The 21,696-nt window shown below is 37.2% G+C and overlaps 1 pseudogene; it reads left to right on the top strand.

Moving 5' to 3' along the window:
* Positions 1-611: 611 nt before the first annotated feature.
* On the top strand, positions 612-14,458 carry LOC101437101 (cytochrome P450 2C9-like; annotated as a pseudogene).
* The last annotated feature ends 7,238 nt before the right edge of the window (positions 14,459-21,696 follow it).

The raw sequence follows: 21,696 nt of genomic DNA, 5'->3' as shown, positions 1-21,696 counted from the left end.
TTACTCAGCACTTATTAAATACTTGATGGAAATTGATCATTCAAGATGCATGAATAACTCTCAAAGTTGGATATTTTTGCTTAGGCAGCTGTGGTGTCAAAAGAGTACATCAAAATATTTCAAAATGTTTCAAATTTTAAGGGAAAAAAGGAATTTAGTGTTTGATAAAGCATAAAAGGAGAAACATTTATAATGAAAGATATAGAATACACAGATTACTCGAGTCAGAAGTCCCCAAGTGATAGTCTGAGAATTGAGAATGTTGAGTAATTTTCTTGATCAAATCTTTTACTTCAGTAACCACTACAGTGCTGTTCTTTTAATTTACATATATTTAACAACATCTGGACCAATTAAATCATTAAATCATATCAAATCTAATAAATCAATTAAAACATAATCTTGAAATTGTAGCCTGAGAAAGGAGAGCAAGACTAAATAACAATTTCTCAATATTTTCAATGGACCAAAGCCCATTCAGAAATGTTTTAAGTGATTCTAGCTTACTGAATACTTTCTAAGGTCCAAGAGTGACAATTTAAATTGGTAGAGAGTGCTGTAAAGCTTTGGACTGACATTCACAGTCACCTTCCTGAGAAGAAAGGGCTCCAATGGAGCTAGTCAAGGTCCTGGTACTCTGCCTTTCCGTTTTGCTTCTCCTTTCTCTCTGGAAACATACTTATAAGAAAGGGAAGCTCCTGCCTGGTCCCACTCCTCTCCCAATTATTGGAAATATCCTATTGATAAATATTAAGGACATCATAAAATTCTTAAGCAATGTAAGTATGCTTTACACTCTTCCAGTGCCTTGCAAAAGGTAAGTAAATTAACTCCTGAGAGGAACCAAAATTCATACTTGGAGGCAATGTATTTAAATAGTTCATTGTAAGGTAGAAGTTCCTTTTACGTTGTTGGTTTTTATTGCTTTTTTTTTTTTTCTGGCATACCAGAAATAGTAAATGAATTAATGCATATTGTGGTAAGAGAAACTTTAAGGCATTTTAGGGTAGAATCAAATTAACAAAATATTCAAGCAGCAAAAGTAGAGAGTGTGCTGCCTTCCATTGTTTCACAGCCTTGGCTAAGATTTTTATTCTGAAGTTCAAGCTAAAAGGAGTTTTTTCATGATTGCAGATTTTATTCTAATAAGTCATACAGTGTCTAAACCCTGTTTCCTGTTCTGGTTAGCCAAAGTGATTAAGTTTATCTGAGAAAGCCAACTAGGCCTGACGTAAGGAAATAGTCGTGGGAGCTCAGGACCAGCATAAGTGATCAAAGTGAGAGAACTAATCAGTCAGGGGCACTGAGTGGGAATGGAATCCTTTTGGACGCTGCAAGAAGCTGCTGCCTGTGGCCTATGAAGGCTTCAGGGTAGAAGAAATTGTTCTTCCAGGACGTGCTGGATGTCCTGGCACAGACCCTGTGGAAAATACTCTTTCCTCTGTTAGCAGTACCAACAGAACTTTAAAGGCACAGAATTAGATATATCAGGGTGGTTTTCAAAAATATAGATTTCTAGTATTCATCCCAGAGCTACTAAACAAAATCCCCACAGAAGATCCTGATGCAGTCAGCTGGAACCTGATCAAAATAGGTATTGAGAAATGATGTATTCATCAGGTATCAGAGGCCAATCAAACAGGGTTCAAGTGTGGGTCTTATATTTGTTAGATGGGGGACCATGGATACAACATTTAAAGTCCCTAAACCTGAATTTCTTTATCTGTAAAATCAAACTACATAAAGCTAGCTAAAGCACATAATAATGCCACCCCCTGGGACTTCAGAGACCCTATATAAATAACCATCATGTTGATGTATAAACTTCAGAATATTTTATATGGGAAATGGCAGAATAAAAAATCAACAGATTGATTAAAACATCCTGCCTAATATGTACCCAATATATAGACCAAATAGCCACTTCCTTGCTAATATGCATGTTTCCTTACCATTTCCCAGCTCTCTGAATCCTATGGCCTTGTGTTCACTCTCTATTTTGGCATGAAGCCCACTGTGGTGTTGCATGGATATGAAGCAGTGAAGGAAGCTCTGATTGATCGTGGAGAGGAGTTTTCTGGAAGGGGCAATTTCCCCCTGGCAGAAAAAAACCAATAGAGGAAAAGGTCGGTATATGTGTGCCTGTGTTGGGCAATGGTGATGGGAGGGGAGGTGGGGGATTTAAACAGACTTGAAGAGCTCTTCAACACAGCTTGATCCAGAGCATTTCTCTCCACTGTCAGCATCCTGGTTGTTGTCAAGGATCCTCATCCTTGTGTTCATTTCCCCTCTTTGTAGGAGTTCCTTCCAGCAATGGAAAGACATGGAGAGATCTCCGATGCTTCTCCCTGCTGACCCTGAGGAATTTTGGGATGGGGAAGAGGAGCATTGAGAATTGCATTCAGGAGGAAGCCTGCTGCCTTGTGGAGGAGTTGAAAAAACCAAGGGTGGGTGAGTCTTTACGCTGTATCCCTGACCTTCCGAGAATGCCCTCTTCTCTATTGACATCCTTGGGGACCTTTCAGGAGCACCATGTTATTTCCTATAGGTCGTGGGATCAACCCTTTGATGGAGGGGGGTGGATTTATAACAGAGCCCCAAGGGAGCTTCCATGTATCAATGCTTGTGTGTTGTCTGTGTGTGTCTGTGTGAATGCATGCTTGAGGATAAAATGTGAGTAGGCAAATCTCATTTAATCCTTCTCCATAATGAGCGATGTCTACATACTTACAATCAGTGAAAATAATATGTTTTTTGATTTGTTTGTTTGATTTTGATTTTTTGAATAGAGGGTTCTGAATCTCAGTTCCCCAAGAGTGATAGGTCCATTTTTCCCCCTTAAATTCATGTGGATTACCTATTCCAGAAAAGTTCATCAGGGAGCACTTATCCATGGATACCCTGGGAGCAGCCTCAGCATGGCCCTGCAGGGCATGAAACAAGTGACATGCGCTTTTCCTCACTGGCTTGACTGAGGGTTTCCTCCAAAGCCCAGGCCAGCAGTTCTGCCCAGTCATGATGCTTACCTGTGGAGTTCCTAACGGAAAACTCACCATTGCGACTTCTCTGTAAATAAGCCACCAATATGAATTTTTTAACATTACTCACACTTACAACTGACTTATATAATAAAAGAAATATATGCTAAAGCACCATTCTCTACAATAGACAAAAACCAGACTATACACTCTAGGCTGTAAAATGATTTACTTAACTGGATTATTAACTACTCTTAACAATAATCAACCTGTCTTACATGGTATAAGTTGTCCCTCTTTGCATCTTAGCGTATCTTTCTCATTCACTTTTTTAATTTATTTTAAAATGTTCATGGTAATTATTTATCTCACATCGCCAGCTTCCCTGACCCATGAAATCCTTGTTGCTTGATTCTGACTTTCAAGTAGGATTCCAAATTACTTTGTTTTTCATTCCACCCTTCAAATGAGGTGAAAGGAAAAACAGAAAATATCAGGTTTTTGCCGTGAATCTCGCTTACACAAAGAAATCCCAGAGGTTTCCAAATTAACCTTCACGTCCCAAGCTAAAATAAAACCTTTCCTGAAAGCTTAGAGCCCTGAGTGCTTCTGTTCTTACCTTCAAAGGGTCCTGGTATTGTAGCCGTGACTACAACAGGGTTCCTATTAGTCAACAGCTGGTCATTTCTTCACAACACTGGATTCAGGTTATCCTTAATTATTTTATAGATATGAATTTGTGGACTTTTTAAATAAAGTTTATTGATCGTAGATAAATATAACTTCATTTATACATCATTCACCAAAAAATAAACTTTTCTCTGCTTTAATTTTTTTCATCTCTAAAAAGATGGACTTAACCAAAATTGTGTTCAGTTTTAGCATATATTAAGCCATACTGATATGTGTAGATGGCTAATATTGAGCAATATCCCAGAAATCCACATAGAGGGCAGTTTTGTCCAAATAAATTAAATTTTGTGTTTTGATGGGTGATGAGAAACAGCACTAGATCAGGATCTTTTGTTTTTCTATATTGAAATGAAGAAACGAAAGGACTGCATTCATGGATTTAAACTTTTTTGCTTTCCATACTTGCTATTGAAGTTAGAAAAAAAATTTCTTGATTTGCTTTTTTTTTTTTTTGGCAAGCAAAATGTCTTCTCAAGGTTTATTATTGTAGCTTTTTTTCTCATACAAAAGGATGGTTTTGACTTTTTAACATTTGTTATTTAAAATATTGAATTTACCCATAATCTTTTTCCCTTAGGTCTCCACTCTGTCATTCTCTATATGGATCCATCAACTGCTTTTTATATATTAGAATTTTTGAGGTACCGAAATATCACTGTCCTTGCTGGATCAATGGTTCTCCATAGTCTTTGTAGACAGAGGTGATCCTGCATTGATATTTTGAAATTTTTAGAAGTTTTAAAGCATGGCCCCTTTTCATTCTTTTGCTATTCCGCCCAAAATACAAGTATGTTGGGTTAGAAGGGTGTAAATAAAAGGCAGTGGAGGTAATGGGATATTTGGAGGACCCAATATCAAACCAATTATGATGGAATAGTCAATTGAGTTCAAGGGAGAAAATGAAGTATTGATTCTGTGCATGTTGAATTTTTTACTTAGAAGAGGATTTCTAAATATATAACAGTTTAGTAATTCTAAAATTACCATTTTTTGTTTTCCTTTGAGAGAAAAGAGTTTCATAGGTGTATTTTAATGGTGTTTTTAAAATATTTCCAATTCTTTAGCGTCACCCTGTGATCCCACTTTTATCCCGGGCTGTGCTCCCTGCAATGTGATCTACTCCATTATTTTCCACAATCATTTTGATTATAAGGATCAGGAATTTCTTAAGCTGATGGCAAAACTTAATGAAAACATGAAGATTATGAGCTCTGCTTGGACCCAGGTGAGACCAAGATTACTTATTACTGAAAAACCATGTATTCTCTTCTCTCTGACAAGTTCTACATTCAGGAGAGATCAAATTGTGAAGTGAATGTTTGAACACCACAGTCCTGGCCAGAGCTTGGCAACAAACACTGAGGAAATATAGGCAAGCTCATTATTTTGCATGCAAGAAAACACTTGCCTAGAATATTGAGCTCAAATTCAAATCCTTTGGCTCCCTCTTCAGTGGTTTTTTCATTAAGCCGAAAGGTCAGTTTCCATGAAGTACTGGTGACTTCCCAAAAGCATGTCCATAGCACTCAATGGAAGCCTGAGTCTTTTCTCGATAAGCTTCCATTACCCACAAAGCTAGTCTTCTTAAGAATTCTTCATCAAATTACTTGGCAGAAATATCATAATTTAGGTGTTCAAGGAGGGAGTATGTTTGGGACCATGTCAGAAAACATTGACTTAGTAGGGGGGAGTTCAGTACTCCAGTTGGGACCCTAGCTGACAAAGTCATTGGATTAGAGATTATGATATGATCCAATTTATGCTGTATGGAACTGGCCTGTCCAGCTCTCTGCCTAAATGATAATTGTGTGATTTTAGAGTAGTCACTTAAGTGCACTAGTGCACAACCACTTTATCTATAAATTGCAAAATTGGGTTTTATGGTATCTTCAATCTTTTAAAATACCAAGTCTACATATGAAGTTGCTAGATAGAAGTAGAAACAGCATGAACTAACTTGGCACTGTTTCAGGTTGACCTAATTTACTTACCTGCTATCTTCATCTACAAAATAAGAATTATAGTAATCCATGCCATCCTTTATTTCAAAGTATAGGCAAGAATTTATGTAAAAAGGATAAAATTACTATAAAGGCATTTTTAGATTCTAAAAATTATGTATGAGTTTAGAAAATAATTTTATCATTGATCAACTAGTCAGAATTTTCTCCCTCAAATCTTTCAGCACAGAGAATTCAGACTGGAGATGATTTTTTTTCACTCTTATAGCTGCAGTTTCTAACCAGAGTTTGGCGTTAAGGCATATATTCCTTCATTAAATGTTTTTAACTTAATAAATGATTTTTTTTCTATTTAAGGTCTGCAATACTTTCCCCATTCTCATAGATTGTTTCCCTGGGAGTCATAATGAATTCCTAAAATACACTGTTTGTATAAAAAGTTATATTTTGAAAAAAATAAAAGAACGCCAAACATCCCTGGACCTTAACAATCCTCGGGACTTTATTGATTGCTTCCTGATCAAAATGGAACAGGTGCAGTGTTAATGACCACTCAGTTATTTGTTTGCTCATGTATTTTCTGGTCCATTGATTAATTCTCTACATACTAGGGATGTTTAAGTGATCAGATAAATAATGACAGACAAACACTTTATGTCCCTATAGTGTGCATGATCTGCACAAGGCATCACAGAAGATTTTCCTGAATTGTTACATAAATACAAACTTTGGCTCTGTTTTCTTAAACACTAGTAATCTACCAGAGGAGAAATAGAATGCCCAAATTCAGATGAAATGGAAGCAATTTCAAAGAACTAAGAAAATGTAAACTAGCCAGTCATAAAATGAACATGGAAAAGATCGTTGCACACAGTCTATGGGAAAATGAGATGGAAGGGTTAACCACAGTTCAAGTGCTTTCCACTATCCCAACTTCAATTCCTGAACACTTCTTTCAGTCAGCCCCTTGGCCTTGGCATCTGCACTAATCCTAGTATATCTATCTCTTTCATCCCATATGGACAGTTAAGACCCAAACTCTTGGTCTTTAGGTTTGCTGTGTCTCTTCCAATTGCATATTCCTACCCTTTCTTGCTCTTGTTTCCTAGACTGAGTAGCCCAATAAAATGCATCTGGCATTACATAGCACGGCTCTGTTCTGTATGGTGAATTCATTCTCTGTAGTCCATTCTAGGTTGTGCTGCCATATTATGTTTTGCACAATTTAAATTTCATAATGAGAGTACAGGCAATATTGAGTCCCCAGCAATTCCTTAACAGATGAAAATTGCAAACTCTTGGATTCAGGCTTATAACAACATACATGGTAGAGCCTAATTTGTCCTTTTCTATCAATTATTGTTAGTCTTCAAGTAGTAGAAATCACAGTTAATAATGGCTTAAGAAATTGTGGGTTCATTATTCTCAACTACAAAGAGTCACTTTGGTCAATCCAAGGCCAATGCAGTAGCCCTGGAGCATCCTGAAATTGGGTACCTTCCATTTTTCTTTACCATCCTATAGAGGCCTTCAGCTTCATGTTTATATCCTCCTATTCCGAGATGATACGTGCCCCACCTCCATCCTCACATCTGTGTTTTGATCAGGACATTAAGAGAAAAGTGGCACCAGCAGGTTTCAGCTTAGATCTCATTGGCATGAACTATATTGCATGGCCAATCAAGCTCTAAATTACACTGGGAAATGGAATTATTAGGCAAGGTAGGCTTAAAGAGGTAGGAAATAAAGATTGGAACAATTAACATATTATCTGTAAAATACCACACAATACTTTTTCAAATTCTGTACTCTTCAATTTCTGTTTCCTTCATTTTAAAATTATCTTTGCTATTTTGTATTCATTGTAATTAAATATGCAGGCAAATTAATTCATCAAATAATTTCATCATATCATCCCCAGGAAAGATACAATACATTGGAAAGTTGATAATGACTGTATTAGATATGTTTTCTGCTGGGACGGAAACAACGAGCACCACCCTGAAATATGGACTCCTGCTCCTGTTGAAGCACCCAGGGTCACAGGTAGGACCACACATGGCGGGTAAGGGGAAGTTCAGATTAGAGGTTGGCAAGACACTGCTAGTGTACTTGATGTTCACTATGTCCTAGAAGATCCATTACTATAACGATCAGTTCTAACTTGTCCAAATTTGATGAAGAATTAAAAATTATACCTTTGAATAAAAGGATGTTGAAAGAAAGGGATGAGGGACTGTGTGGACAGTAGAAGCCCTGCAGCTCTAGTGTGCTCTGAGTTCCGGGGGAAATGATTTGCTACAAGCATATTTGCATTGGCCTAGGTTTACATAAGTTTGTTGTTTGCACAAACAAACATACATGCCCAAATAGATCCAATGCGAAATTCAATTTTAGAACGTATATTACTTTAACATAAAATTATGTTTGATTTCTCCTTTTCTTTCTGTAAGGGCAGTAATTTCTTAAGTTAATTATATACTAGTTATATTTTAAAACATCTCATTATTTCTTTGTATTATACACCTTGTTCTAATATATATGTATTTACAAATTTATAAAATGCCTATCATATAGGAAAGTTAAATGTAACTATATTATGGCAATTTGATCTTCTTGGTATAAAATTAATGTTTATAATGATGTAGGACACTTTCATAATACTTCCTGTAATCTTGAATTGCTATGGCAAATGTCCATTTTTCCCGTTTGCATCACTGTTTACTTATGTCTTATCAGCTAAAGTCCAGGAAAAGATCGACTGTGTGGTCGCTGTGGTGCACAAGTTCAGAGATATATTGACCTCCTTCCCAGCAACGTGCTCCATGCAGTGACCCAGGACATTAAATTCAGAAACTACCTCCTCCCCAAAGTAAGACTTGTTCCCCTATCCTGCAACTCAGTCCATTTAAAGGGCTCATACTTCCCACATGATTCCAATGCTCTCTCCTCAGGGGAGATGAGGAAAGTTCAACCATCATACCTATGAAACATTGATGGAAACATTGATGCAGTTTGGGATTATAAAGCTTCATAATAAATTTTGATATCAGGCAGTCTGAGTCCTCTGAATTTGCTCCCCTTTGTTATTGTTTTTGCCACTTTTAGCTGTTTGCATGTCCAAATTAATTTTATCAACTTGTCAAATTCCCAAAACACTCACCTAGGAGTTTGGTTAGGGTGGCATAAAATTTATTGATCAAATTGGAAAGAATTGATTTTTTGACATATTGAATCTTACAGTTCTTGAATATGACATATGCTGGCAATTTCTTTGTGGTGGTTTTAATTTTCTAAATAATGTTACGTTCTCAGTACAGTGGTTTGCATATTTTTGTTAGGTTTTTCCCTGGGTACTTAATATTTTTATGTTATCATAAATTATATAATTATTTAAATGATCTTTCCTTTTTTTTTTTGGTATATGGAAATGGAATTGATGTTATTAGTTTGATGCCATTATGCCATTTAGTACCAAACTGGTTAAATTCACTTAATAGAGCTAATAATTTGTCTATAAATACATTTGTAATTTCAATTTACACAATCCTGTAATCTGGATTAATATTTCTTTCATTTCTTGTTTTCAAATTCTCATGGCTTTGATTTATATTTGTCACATTATTGGGCAAGCTAGGATTTCTAAGATAGTTGTTAAATAGAAGTGAAGATAAGGGCCATTCTTGGTTTTTATTGTTTTTGTTTTACATCTCCAAGGAAATATATTGTTGTCACTTTTCTTTACCGAATTAAGGATATTCCTCCAAATCCTTTATATTTTAATGTTTCTGTGATTAATTGGTTCGTAATTTTTTCAAATGGATTCTGTTACATTCATATATTTTGGCCTCTATTTCCCCACTACATACAAACACACACACATATATATGTTCAGATATATGCATGTGCTTATGAATGTATATGAATCATCTGGATTTTATTTTCTACATTTTGTATTTATATTTATAAAAGATATTGATATTCAATTTTTTAAATTGAATTTTTCTTTTCAGATTGCTGATATGGAGATAATATTTACCACAAAATAGGTGGGAAATATTCCCTACCATGGTATATTTTATTGCCCCTCATCCAATTATCTCTTGTTTTTGTGAGCACTAAGTTCTGTCTTGGGATACCTCATAGTTTTTTACTAAATGCCAAAGATTATATATTAAAAAAGCGGAGGCACAGATAATGTTTGCCTTCTTCCAGAAAGCATTCAGGACTCCTTCAATAAGATGATACAAAGAAATAATATCTTACCTCCTTCAATATTGGAAATTAACATAGTTTAAAACTGACTGAAGATGTCATCTTACCTACCTCTCCAAGTTTCTCCCACCTCTGGAATCTTGCCACCAATTTTTTGTCTTGTTAGTTTTCCAATGCCTTCTAACACATGGTTTCTATATTTTTTTCAGACTTTTTAGTTGATATGCTACAAGATATTTCATCCCTCAATTGATGCCAGCATATATTACTGTTACATAAAATTAAAATAACTCAAAATTCTATTTTGGTGGTAAAGAATGGTTTGGGTAGTACGGTAAGCATGCAATTCCTATGCCATCTCTGGGGAAGAGGGAATCAAGGCCATTACCAAAAGCAGTGAATCTTGTCTCCATCACGGGTTAGGAGTTCAAGTCCATTCTTTTCCACCCAAGGACACAACAGGGAAAGGCTTTTTTTTAAATATTAGGTTGACAATAATTATCAACCTAATAATATAACTAACTTCTCTTCCTATTACTAACTAATTTGAAGTAGACCACAGATTCAGACAGGGACTGCCAATCTACCATCTACTATATTCTGCTGTGGGGAGCATTGCCTCTGCTAAGCAAAGGCCCATGCATCCCTCAGAATGGGACCATCTCCAAACGCAGGCCTTTTGAGCTTAGAATGCCCAGAGCCTAAGGACATGACACCATCACTTCTGCAAAAGCAACATGCAACATGCGTCGCTGATAATTCCTTTCTTGCTAGTCAGGTAAATAATTTATTTACCACAGAATGGATTCACTGCATAAGGTGAAGATCATGATCTAAAACAGAAGTCTGCAGACTTTTTGGTAACAGTCCAGAGAATAAAGAATTCTGATTTTGGGAAAATAAGGTCTCTGTTGCCAATACGCAGCTCGGCCACTGTGGCACAAAAGAGCTTGGAGACAAAATATTAAGGTTTGAAAAGGGCGGTGTTCCAATAGTAATGGAAAATGAAGCTTCAGTTTCACATATTTTCATACATCATGTGTTCTTTAAAAAAAGAAAGAAAAAGGTTTACAGAAAAATCAATCTTTCAGTATGGAGTTTCCAAATAATATCCTGTAAGTCACACCTTACATTAGTGTGCTGAATGTGTTAACAATTCATGAAAGAACATTTTTATAATTATACTATAAACTGCCACCCAGCATTTACAATTGGGTTCACTGTCTGTGTTGTACAATCCTACGCATACTTAAGTTTTTATTCTAGTAATGTATGCTCAACCTAAAAATTACCCCTTTATACCATATTCACAAAAATACTTCAGGGCCCTTGATTACTTTCACAATGCTCTACTATCATCACCACCATCCACTAGAAAAACTTTTCAAATATTGTATTATTCTTTTATATTTTATTTAATATTTTAATGAATAAACTGCCTGATTTTATTTTATTTATTCTTTTATCTTGTCCCCTTAATTTCCTTAGTTTCTTTGGATGTTTGCTTTCTTCAGTGCATTCCCATTTTTAAAGACTCCAACCAATTGTTATGTAAACTGTTTCGAGTTTGATTTTGTGCGATATATTTCAGGATATTGAATTCCAGTTATATGCTTTTGGCAAAAAACTCAACGGGTGATGTGTTTGTTCTATGTAAGGGAAATCGGGGCATATAATATCAGATTATCCAATTATTGGTGATGTTAAATTTCTTACTTAGTAAGGAGTACCTACAAAATCTCTCCATTCCATATTTCATGTTTTTCATATATAATTAATAGCAATCGGTGGTATAGTACTTTAAGAACTTGAGTAAATCCCATTTCCAAATCATTTACCCAACAGATTTACTATTAATTGGTGACTTTGCCAAATTATTGCAAAATGACATAACTAATTTTGCTATCCCTATTTAGCTTGTATTCATCTGCAAAGACAGCTCTTCCAAATTTTTTAAATTTAGAAAGCAAATTGCATTATTAACATTTAACATTTATTACTAGTCTTAATATTCCAGAAAAGCCATTTTTAATTGGATTAGACTGTTTTTTTATAAACCCTGTGAACAGATACAGATACTTCTGTCTATTCTAGAACCAGAGGAAACTTATTTTAAATATAATTCACACATAAGGTAGTAAACTGAAGTGATGAAATAGAGCAGGTGCTGCTTGGTTCAGCCTGATTAAGCATAAAGTAGAGGATTCAGAAGGCTGGCACCCAATTACTCAAGTGCTCAGTACCTCAAATGCATTCAAGGCTATTTTAGCAAGATCAGTGCCACTGGCTTTAAACTGCTCCCTGCTTCTTACATGGTTTATCTTCCTGGAAATGTCATTTACTTTCTTTAGACATGGGTTTCCTTACCTGTACATTAAAGAGATTAGAATAAGTGATTCCCTACATTCCCTCCAGCATGGGGAATTCTTTATAATTCAGTTTATCAATCTGTCTATTCTAGGGCACAACCATATTACTACCGCTATCTTCGGTGCTGCATGATAAGAAAGAATTGACTAACCCAGAGAGCTTTGATGCTGGCCACTTTCTGGATGAGAGTGGCCACTTTAAGAAGAGTGACTACTTCATAGCTTTCTCAGCAAGTAATAGAAATGGATGTCCATCTCTACTTCACGGGATAAGATACTATTGGGGGTCAGTTGGAGTTTGCACGATGCTTGTTCTGGGGCTGCTAGAACTGCTCTTTGTGCATGATCATGACATCACCAGTCATTTCCAGTTACGTTTCCACAACACTCTGGTCTGCATTATTGGGTCAGATTAGTGGGGCTCTAGGGGAGGTGGCCCAGTTCTGCCAAATGCGGGAGCTAGTGTATGGGTTGATTGAATCCTACCTCCAGTCTGAGTTACCAAACAGCTCCTCTAGAAAAGGAAACTCATCTAGACGATCCTCAAAAACCTTAAGAAAGGTATCACAAATACCACAGCTTTCCTGAGTATCTTTTATAGGTGCCTCTCACCCCTTTGATGTACTTTGATGAGCTCAGGAATATAGGTATGCATGAGAAGAAATAGGCACTCAAGGGGTTCACACTACAGTTGGGAAGGAAATGAGTGGCCAGATCATTATAATCAAATATGACCAGCTCTGTGAGAGAGGGAAGTACAGACGTCACTAAAGGCCAAGAAGGGACGTTGCCTACTTCCTGCTCACATATGACGAACAGTGAAGTATAAATTGGAATAAGAAACACAGACAGAAGAAATGACACTTCAGCGGTTTCGAGGGATGGGAGCAAGAATAGAGTTCAAGGCAAGAGGACAAAAGTAATAGACACTAGGAAAGGAGCAGAATATAGCTTTAGATGGAAAAATTCAAAACTGCCTGCCAAGTAACTGTGAGATCAAGGAACACTTGGGATTTGGCAGGGTACCATCATAGATTCCAGAGCACCTTGCTCTTCCTTCATTCAAGACACATCATATTGGATAATGGGATCTCCAGTCCTGCAGTGTGTGCGGAGACTCTGAACATGGAATTGCAGGAAGTTTTTCTAAGCCTTTTGATCTTGCTTTGGATCGGGAAATGTGGAACCAAGATGACAATGCCTTCAAAGAATGTACATTTCATAAGTTAGATAAGTAAACCAACGGATAATAATGATTCAAATTGATCCAAGTTTCAATGGAAGCCTGAATATGATGCTAAGGAGATTCAGTGAAGGCAGAATTCTATAGCCTGAGGGCATCAGAAAATTATAAAGAGAAAATATATTTACCTAGTGTGTAAACAAGTTCAAGAGTAATTTATCTTAAGCAAAAGAAAAAAACATATGTGATATTATGACTTGAAATGGCACGGTGTGCTGGAGATTTATGATGGATAGTATGGCTGGAGATGTGAGTTGAGCTTGTAGGGAGTAGAAGGAAACATCGTGGAAATTCAGACTGGGAACAAAATGCAAAGGGTCAGGTCAAATAATTTGGAATTAACACATAGGACAGGCACAGGAACCATTAAAATACTAAGTGATGGGATGAGAGGTTTAAGCATATGCTCTTGAAAGCACATGAGGAAAAAAAATCATTACTTGAATTTGCATCAGTGGTAGAAAGTGAAGCAAAGATATGTATGTGAACCCCCTATTTTCAGTAATTCCGTTTTCATTCAACTTTGACGAGCAATGTGCATGTGATTCTCAAGAAAAGATTTGACAGAAACTTCAGGGTCAAAAGAGCAGTTGTAATGAGGGAATACTCAGTGAAGTATGTTGCATATTGCTGGCTCACAATAAATATTGTAGCATGGGAAGTGCCCACTGAAATAAGATTTAAGTGGTCAGTGTCTCTGTCATGCCTGCAATTCACCCCTCAAGTCAATCATTCACCACAGAGCTACTGAGTAATCTGTGGTAGTTCAGCAACAGAGTGTTCAAGAAGTATCTACTCCTGTGTTTATGATTTCCAGGAAAAAGAATTTGTGTGGGTGAGGGCCTGGCCCACATGGAGCTGTTTTTATTCCTGACCACCATCTTGCAGAAATTTACCCTGAAGTCTCTAGTTGACCCAAAGGACATTGACACCACCCCAGTTGAACCTGGATTTCTCTCTCTGCCACCCTCATACCAGCTTTGCTTCATTCCTGCTTGAAGAATGGGCAGGCCATCTGCTTCCAGCTGTGTCGTCTCCTACAGCTGCCCTTCTCAGGGACATGGTTCACCTCCCTCCCTCTACTGGGGATAAATTCTCTGACCTCCCCTGTCCACATCTTCCTATGCCCGGAAGATCCAGGGAGAATCCCACCTCCATTAAGGTCACTGTCCTGCATTTCACTGCACAAATTTACCTGCTATTCTCCAGGCTCTTTACTATCATATTGCCCACCAGATGCCTTAATAACTTATGTAATACTGAGTCATTTCTCTATCACTGTGAATCATAGCAAAGAAAAAAGTGTGCATCAATTCACAGGCATGTAGTGTTCTGTGTTTTCTAAAGAAACATGTCATTTTTGCTTGTCTACTCTGAAACTTCCCTTCACTTGTACATAATAAAGTAAGAATGAAAGCATGAAAGAAATTACAGTCAACAAAGACATGTTCATCGTCTTAATGGGAACTCCAAGAGTGGATAGAAGAGAGTTGGTCCAACAAGATCTCATGGGAAAATACTGCGTACAGTCACTGGAGATTTGAGTTTCAACATGACAGAAAATGTGTCAATGAGCAATTCCACCCTGTGGGGACATATTGGGAAGATCAGCAATGGGGAGAAATGAGCGTTGAGCTATGAGAATTCATGTTCCCACTTTGGTGTTACCATCAACGCTAAAGGAAGATTTGAACTATATTAATACCTCCTGTTTACTAACTTAGGTTCAAGTATTATTATATGTTTTCATACTGCTAATCATGTGTTTTGGGTGTTAGTCTTCTGTCCCCCAAAAAACAACAATATCTCTTCAACATATTATCAGGCTTTATTCTGTTTCTGTTGGCATCACACTGTTATACACTTAAAATAAGTGTGGTGGTAATCTGATGCTTTGGTCCTAAAATCGTTAGCATCATGTTATCTCAAAAATATAGATATTCAAACATTTTACACACTTTAAAACATAATCATCTTTTTCCTTCTTTCACTTGAAGTACTTTTACAGAAAAAAATAAGTAAAAAAAACAGCTTTCACATATACCACCCTCCCTCATTATTACCACTTTGCGTTACTATGGTACCTATGTTAAAGTGAGGAAAGAATAGTTTCATTGTACTATTAAGTGTTATCCATGTTTATATTAAGGTGTATTTTCCCATCTACTACCCTATTATTAGCACCTTGCATTTGTGTGGTTACCTTTGTTATAATTCATGAAAAAACATTTTTGTAATTGTCCTATTAACTATAGCCCATCATTTAAAATAGGATTCTTTGTATTGTAAATTCCCATGTTTTATCTTAAATTTTTTCTAGTAACATATATAAGACCTAGAATTTCACCTTTGAAACACATTCCTATGTATAATTCACAGCTGTTAATTACACCCGCAATATTCTGCTACCATCGACGCCATCCGTTTCAAACTTTACATGTGGGCATGTGGGGGATGTGGGAGAAGAAAGCATTGCTGAAGCCTCCAGTGCTAAGAAGAACTCAGATGTAAGGCCTAGGGCAGTCTTGCCCTCCAAACAATAGGTCAGACTGTGTGATCAAGAGCCTGGTCCAGAGCCCCATACTTTCATACTTCAGGAGCTATCACAGTCGTACTAGTATCTGCATCCCAACACCTATGATATCAACCTGGTCAATGTTTTTAATTGGTTCTAGAGATTTGAGATCATCTAAGTGTCAATGAACCCTAGGGCCCCTTTCGTATTTGGTGCAACACTAGCAACTGCTTTTTACCGTTTTTGAGAGAGCAACAGTATGTTTAGAGGATAACACTAGTACCTGGTATTTGGCAGTTACTCTGGAGTGAAGAGTCTTGGTGTGGAAAATGGATGGGCCAAGCAACCAGTGGTTCCCAGAAATAAAGGAGCATCATGATGAATGAGGTTTTCTGTATCTAAGTGACAATCCAGTGAGAATAGCAAAGGATCAGAGGCAGATGGGTATTCATGGGAACACAGCAGGGAGACAATGATTAAACTACATCCTGCAGCAGTTCCCCCATAGCCTATATCAAGGCCAGTTACTGCACCTTTACAGAACATACCCTTCTGGAAATATTCTGGTAGAAAGCATCTTCTGTGGGGTCATTAGATTCCATCTTAAACCCTGTCTGAGATGTTCAGGCTCTTTTCTAGTTCCTGTCACCCTCATGTCTCAAGTGTCAGCTTTCTTGGACAGGTGAGCAGGGATAGGGGACTATGGGCTTCCCAGTGGTTCTAGGACCTGGGGCATGGTCACAAGAACTGCCAGGGTGACTAAGAAGTTTAGTGCACAGGGGACCTGAGCAACTGCTATTGCTTCGGCAAGTACCTATGTATCCTGTCAGGAACTCACTCTACGAAGTGTGGCTGACAAAGTATCAAACTTATCTAACTGACCTCAACAACAAGGAAGGGCCTGGAGAAAGTGCACTACTTGAGAGGTCAGAGGGTGGTTTTTTGGGGATTGAAGTCCCTCAAAAAGATATGTTCTGGGAAGCAGACTTGGCTCAATGGATAGAGTGTCCGCCTACCACATGGGAATTCTGTGGTTCAAACCCAGGATCTCCTTGACGCATGTGGAGCTGGCCCATGCACAGTGTCGATGTGCACAAGGAGTGCCGTGCCATGCAGGGGTGTCCCCCATGTAGGGGAGCCCAATGTGCAAGGAGTGCACCCCGTAAGGAGAGCCGCCCAGTGCAAAAGAAATCCAGCCTGCCCAGGAATGGCACCGCACACGCAGAGAGTTGATGCAGCAAGACGATGCAACAAAAAGAGGCAGAGATTCCCATGCTACTGACAAGAATAGAAGCGGACACAGAAGAACACACAGCAAATGGACACAGAGAGTAGGCAATTGGGGGAGAGGGGGAAGGGGAGAGAAATAAATTTTAAAAATACAAATAAAAAATAAATAAAAATAAAAGTAAATAAATCTTTAATTTAAAAAAATGACATGTTCTAGTCCTAAGTCTTAGTCCTCTGGTTGGGAACTCATTTGTAAAAAAGATCCTTGAATATGTTATCAGTTAAGGTGAGGCCAAACTGACGAAGAGGCTGTCAAGAATTTATGCAGTACATCTATAGGTGGAAAAATGCTTAGTCATTGGGAGAGGGTTGGACCTTGGAAGTGCCGATAAGGAACTGTAGAAGTGAATATTTTTCCTTGTATGGCTAGGAGTGGTACACTAAGGGTAGTGAATTTTAGGTATGCAGGAGAGGTTGGTGGTGCCATAAGGGTCCTTTGCCTGTTCTTGTGAGGAAATGCACTGTATCTGAGCATTTAGGCTACGGATAAGGGTTGTTCTATGTCATGGGAAAGCAAGACACTCTTTTACCCATTATGAACCTTGTGATCAGGTAATCATTCTAAACCTTATAAGGGAAAACCTCTAACTCTACGAATACCTCTACTAGGTATACATCCAAAAACCTGAAAACAGACTCAAAACATATTTGCACACTGATTTTCCTCAAGTAGCTAAATATGGAAGTGTTATATGATCTGGCAATCCTTGATGAAGAATATATCCAGAAGAACTGAAAACAGTGATGTGAACAGACATTTGCACACCAATGTTCATAATCACATAATTCACAATCGCCAAAGAATGGAAACAAACCAAGTGTCCATCAACCCATGAAATTGATAAACAAATACGGTATATACTTACAATGAATACTATCCTGCTATAAGAAGAAATGAAATTAGGATACATAATGATAACATGGATGAACCTTGAGGACATGATGCTGAGTGAAATAAGCCAATAATGGATTTAAAACCTATAGTATATGTTACTAGGAGATACGATGCAGCCTGAGAAGGAAGGGGTACTATGCTTAATGTATGTAGAATTGTTAATTGCCTTAATAATTCTAAAAGTGTGGAAATGGTTAGAGTTGGTGGTAAAACATCATACTAAGTATAAGTAACACAACTGGTTTGTAAAGGAATGGCTGAAAGGGGTAGTCTAGGGATGTAAATGTCAATTGCAAGAAATGAGAGCATAATCCAGGAACTGAATAACAAAGGGAACCTGTGGGTGGATGGGGATTATGGTTAATAGTACAAATACAATAATGTTATTCTACGAACTAGAACAAATGTATGTCACTATTGCAAGTTGGCAAGAATATGGAAATGCATGCAAAAAATACAATTAATGTGATTTATAGATTATAGTTAATAGCAATGTTGTAATATTCTTGCGTCAATGTTAAAGAAAGTACCTTGTTAATAGGGGGTATGGAAAAAATATACCAACTATGCTATAGACCATACAGTTGCTTTATTTCTATTGGTAATGGTCTGATTATGTTCCCTCATAATCTGTAATAAATGTTCCACAGCAATGTAATGTGCTGATAAATGTAATGTGATCTGCATGTTGTGCATGATCAATTTGTAAGTTCACAGCTTCTCCAATAATGTATATATATATATATTTTTAAATAGAATTATGATTAATTTTAAAAAAAGAAGAGGAAAAATAAAGACCTAATTGTACTCCTGCAGGAACTAGAGAAATAACAGCAAATTAATCCCAAAGCAAACAAAAGAAAAGACATAACAAAGATTAGAAAATGAAAAATTGAAACCGAGAGTACAAAATTGTAAAAAAAAACAATAGAATTACCAAAACAAAACTTTGTTCTGTGAGAAAGTTAATAAATTTATAAACAACTGAGATGAAATGTGCAAATTCTTAGAAACCAGAAACAACTTACACTGACAATAGAAGGAATGCAAGACCACATGAGACCAATCACAAGTACAGCAATTGAATCAGTCATCAAAAACATCCCAGCCAAGAAAAACCCAGGACCAAACAGCTTCACAGGTGAATTTGATTAATTATTCCTAAAATAACTAATGCCAATCCTACTCAAACTCTTCCCAAAAAAACTGAAGAGGAGAGAACATTACCTAACTCATTCTATGAGGCCAACATCACCTTAATACCAAACAATGCTTGATAAAGATGACACAAGAAAATTCTAGACCAAACTCTCTAATGAATTTACCTAGAAAGTCCTAAACAGCACACTTGCAAATAGAATCCAACAAAACATTAAATAAATTACACACAATGATCAAGTGGGTTTTTTTGAGTGTAGTTCAACAAGAAAATCAATTATTATAATACACCGTTTTTTTTTTAAATCAAAGGGAGAAAATGACATGACTATCTCTATTGACACAGAAAAGGCATTTGGCAAAATCCAGCATCCTTACTTGATAAAAATACCACAAAAAAATAGGAACAAAGAAAACTTCTTCAGAATGGTAAGGGACACATATAAAAACCCCACAACTAACACCATACTCAAGGGTCCCAGAAATTTAAATCTTTGGTATGTTCATAGGCTGTTCGAGCCCTAAATCAGAGCAGAGTTGCAACCAAAAACCACTCTCCAATTCTTTGGACTCACCCAGGACAAGTAACAAAAGGATGATGATGGACAACACCCATCCCAAAGTACAGGTTTTATCTATGACAGCAAGCAAGACAGTTCCATCCATCTGCCCGAGGGGATCTACCCACCCTCTCAGTCCAAAACAGACTGGGCAGCAACATCATCCCCAAAACATCAAGACTGAGGAATGAACAAACCTAAAGATGGAATGCAACTGTGGACTAAAGCAACTTATTATTCTAGCAATGGAAGAACTTAGAACACTGATATACAGGCATTCACCAGCAGAGGCTCTGAGTGGAGGAGAGGGAAGAATTGGGAGGACATTGGAATTGTCCTGCATGGCATAGCAGTGTTGTTTACAGGCCATTATACATTCTGTCAAAACCTATAAAATTGTATGGTGAAAAATGTAAACTATAATTTAAAGTAGACCATGGTTAGCTGCAGAGTTTCAATTTGTGTTCCACAATTGTAAAAAATGTACCCCACTAACGAAAGATGTCGTAAATGGAGAAAAGTGAGGGAGGGAGAAGAAGTTGGATAGATGGAATCTTCCTATATTTTCAATGTAATATTTATGTAATCTAAAGCCTCTTAAAAAATAATATTTTAAGAAATGTCACCCATAAAAAAAAAAGCAAACTCCTACATTGTACCTTGCTGAAATGGAAAAGTAAATTATTAAATGTATTTGAAATGGTAAGGGGTTCTGATTTTCAAAAACATCATGAAAAAGAAAAACGAAGCTGGAGGATGCTCACTACCTGACTTTATTTTAATTTAATTTTTTAAATTATCCTTTTTTGAAGTTAATAGATCACATGAAATGTTACATTAAAAAACATGAGGTTCCCATATACCCCACTCCCCACACGCCCACCCCCATGCATTTTTTAATTGTATTGTTTTGAAGATACATAGATCAGAAAAAAAGTTACATTCAAAAACTATAAGAAGTTCCCATATACAACCCAACCCCCTCACCCCACTTCTTCCACATTAACAACCTCTTTCATCATTGTGGCATATTCATTGCATTTGGTGAATACATATGGAGAACTGCTGCAGCACATGAATAATAGTTTACACTGTAGCTTGCACTCTCCCCCAGTATATTCAGTGGGTTATGGCAGGATATATAATATTCAGCATCTGTCCCTGCAATATCATTTAGGACAACTCTAGTCCCAAAAATGCCCTCATATCTTATCTCTCCTTTCCTCTCCCTGCCCTGGGCAGCTACCGTGGCCACTTTCTCCACATCAATGTTACAATTTCATCCATTACTAGTTACAATAGTTCTATAGTAGAATATTGGTAAGTCCACTCTAATCCATGTTTTATTCCTTCAACCTATGGACCCTCAGATGGTGATGTCCTCTCCACCTCTATATTGAAAGGGGGCATAGATTCCACATGGATGATGGATGCAACTCTCCTGCTTTCAGTTGTAGGCACTCTCAGTTCCCTGGTGTGGTGGTTGACCATCTTCACCTCCCTGTTAGCTGACCTCGGTGGGTCCAATGAACCAGAGGGTAGGAATTGCAACTCTCCTGATGTTCAGGGCCCAGCTAGCACATGGACAGTTCAGAGATTCAAGTCTCCTGACTATACAACAACACTAGCACCAACCACAGGTTCAGTAAAGAGACAGAAGAGGCATGTGTAGAAAGGTCACATCTGAGTCCAATTCCATCACACTCAGGAACACAAATTCCAAAGTAGGGCCCACTGACACAGCACTGAACTCCAGAGCTATCTGCCATGACCATAGAATCTGGAGTTTCTGTAGCCCTCAGGAGAACCAGTACCTGAG

Source organism: Dasypus novemcinctus, chromosome 6, assembly GCF_030445035.2.
Source record: "Dasypus novemcinctus isolate mDasNov1 chromosome 6, mDasNov1.1.hap2, whole genome shotgun sequence".
Lineage (NCBI taxonomy): Eukaryota > Metazoa > Chordata > Mammalia > Cingulata > Dasypodidae > Dasypus > Dasypus novemcinctus.
This window is presented reverse-complemented; position numbering and strand designations above follow the sequence as displayed.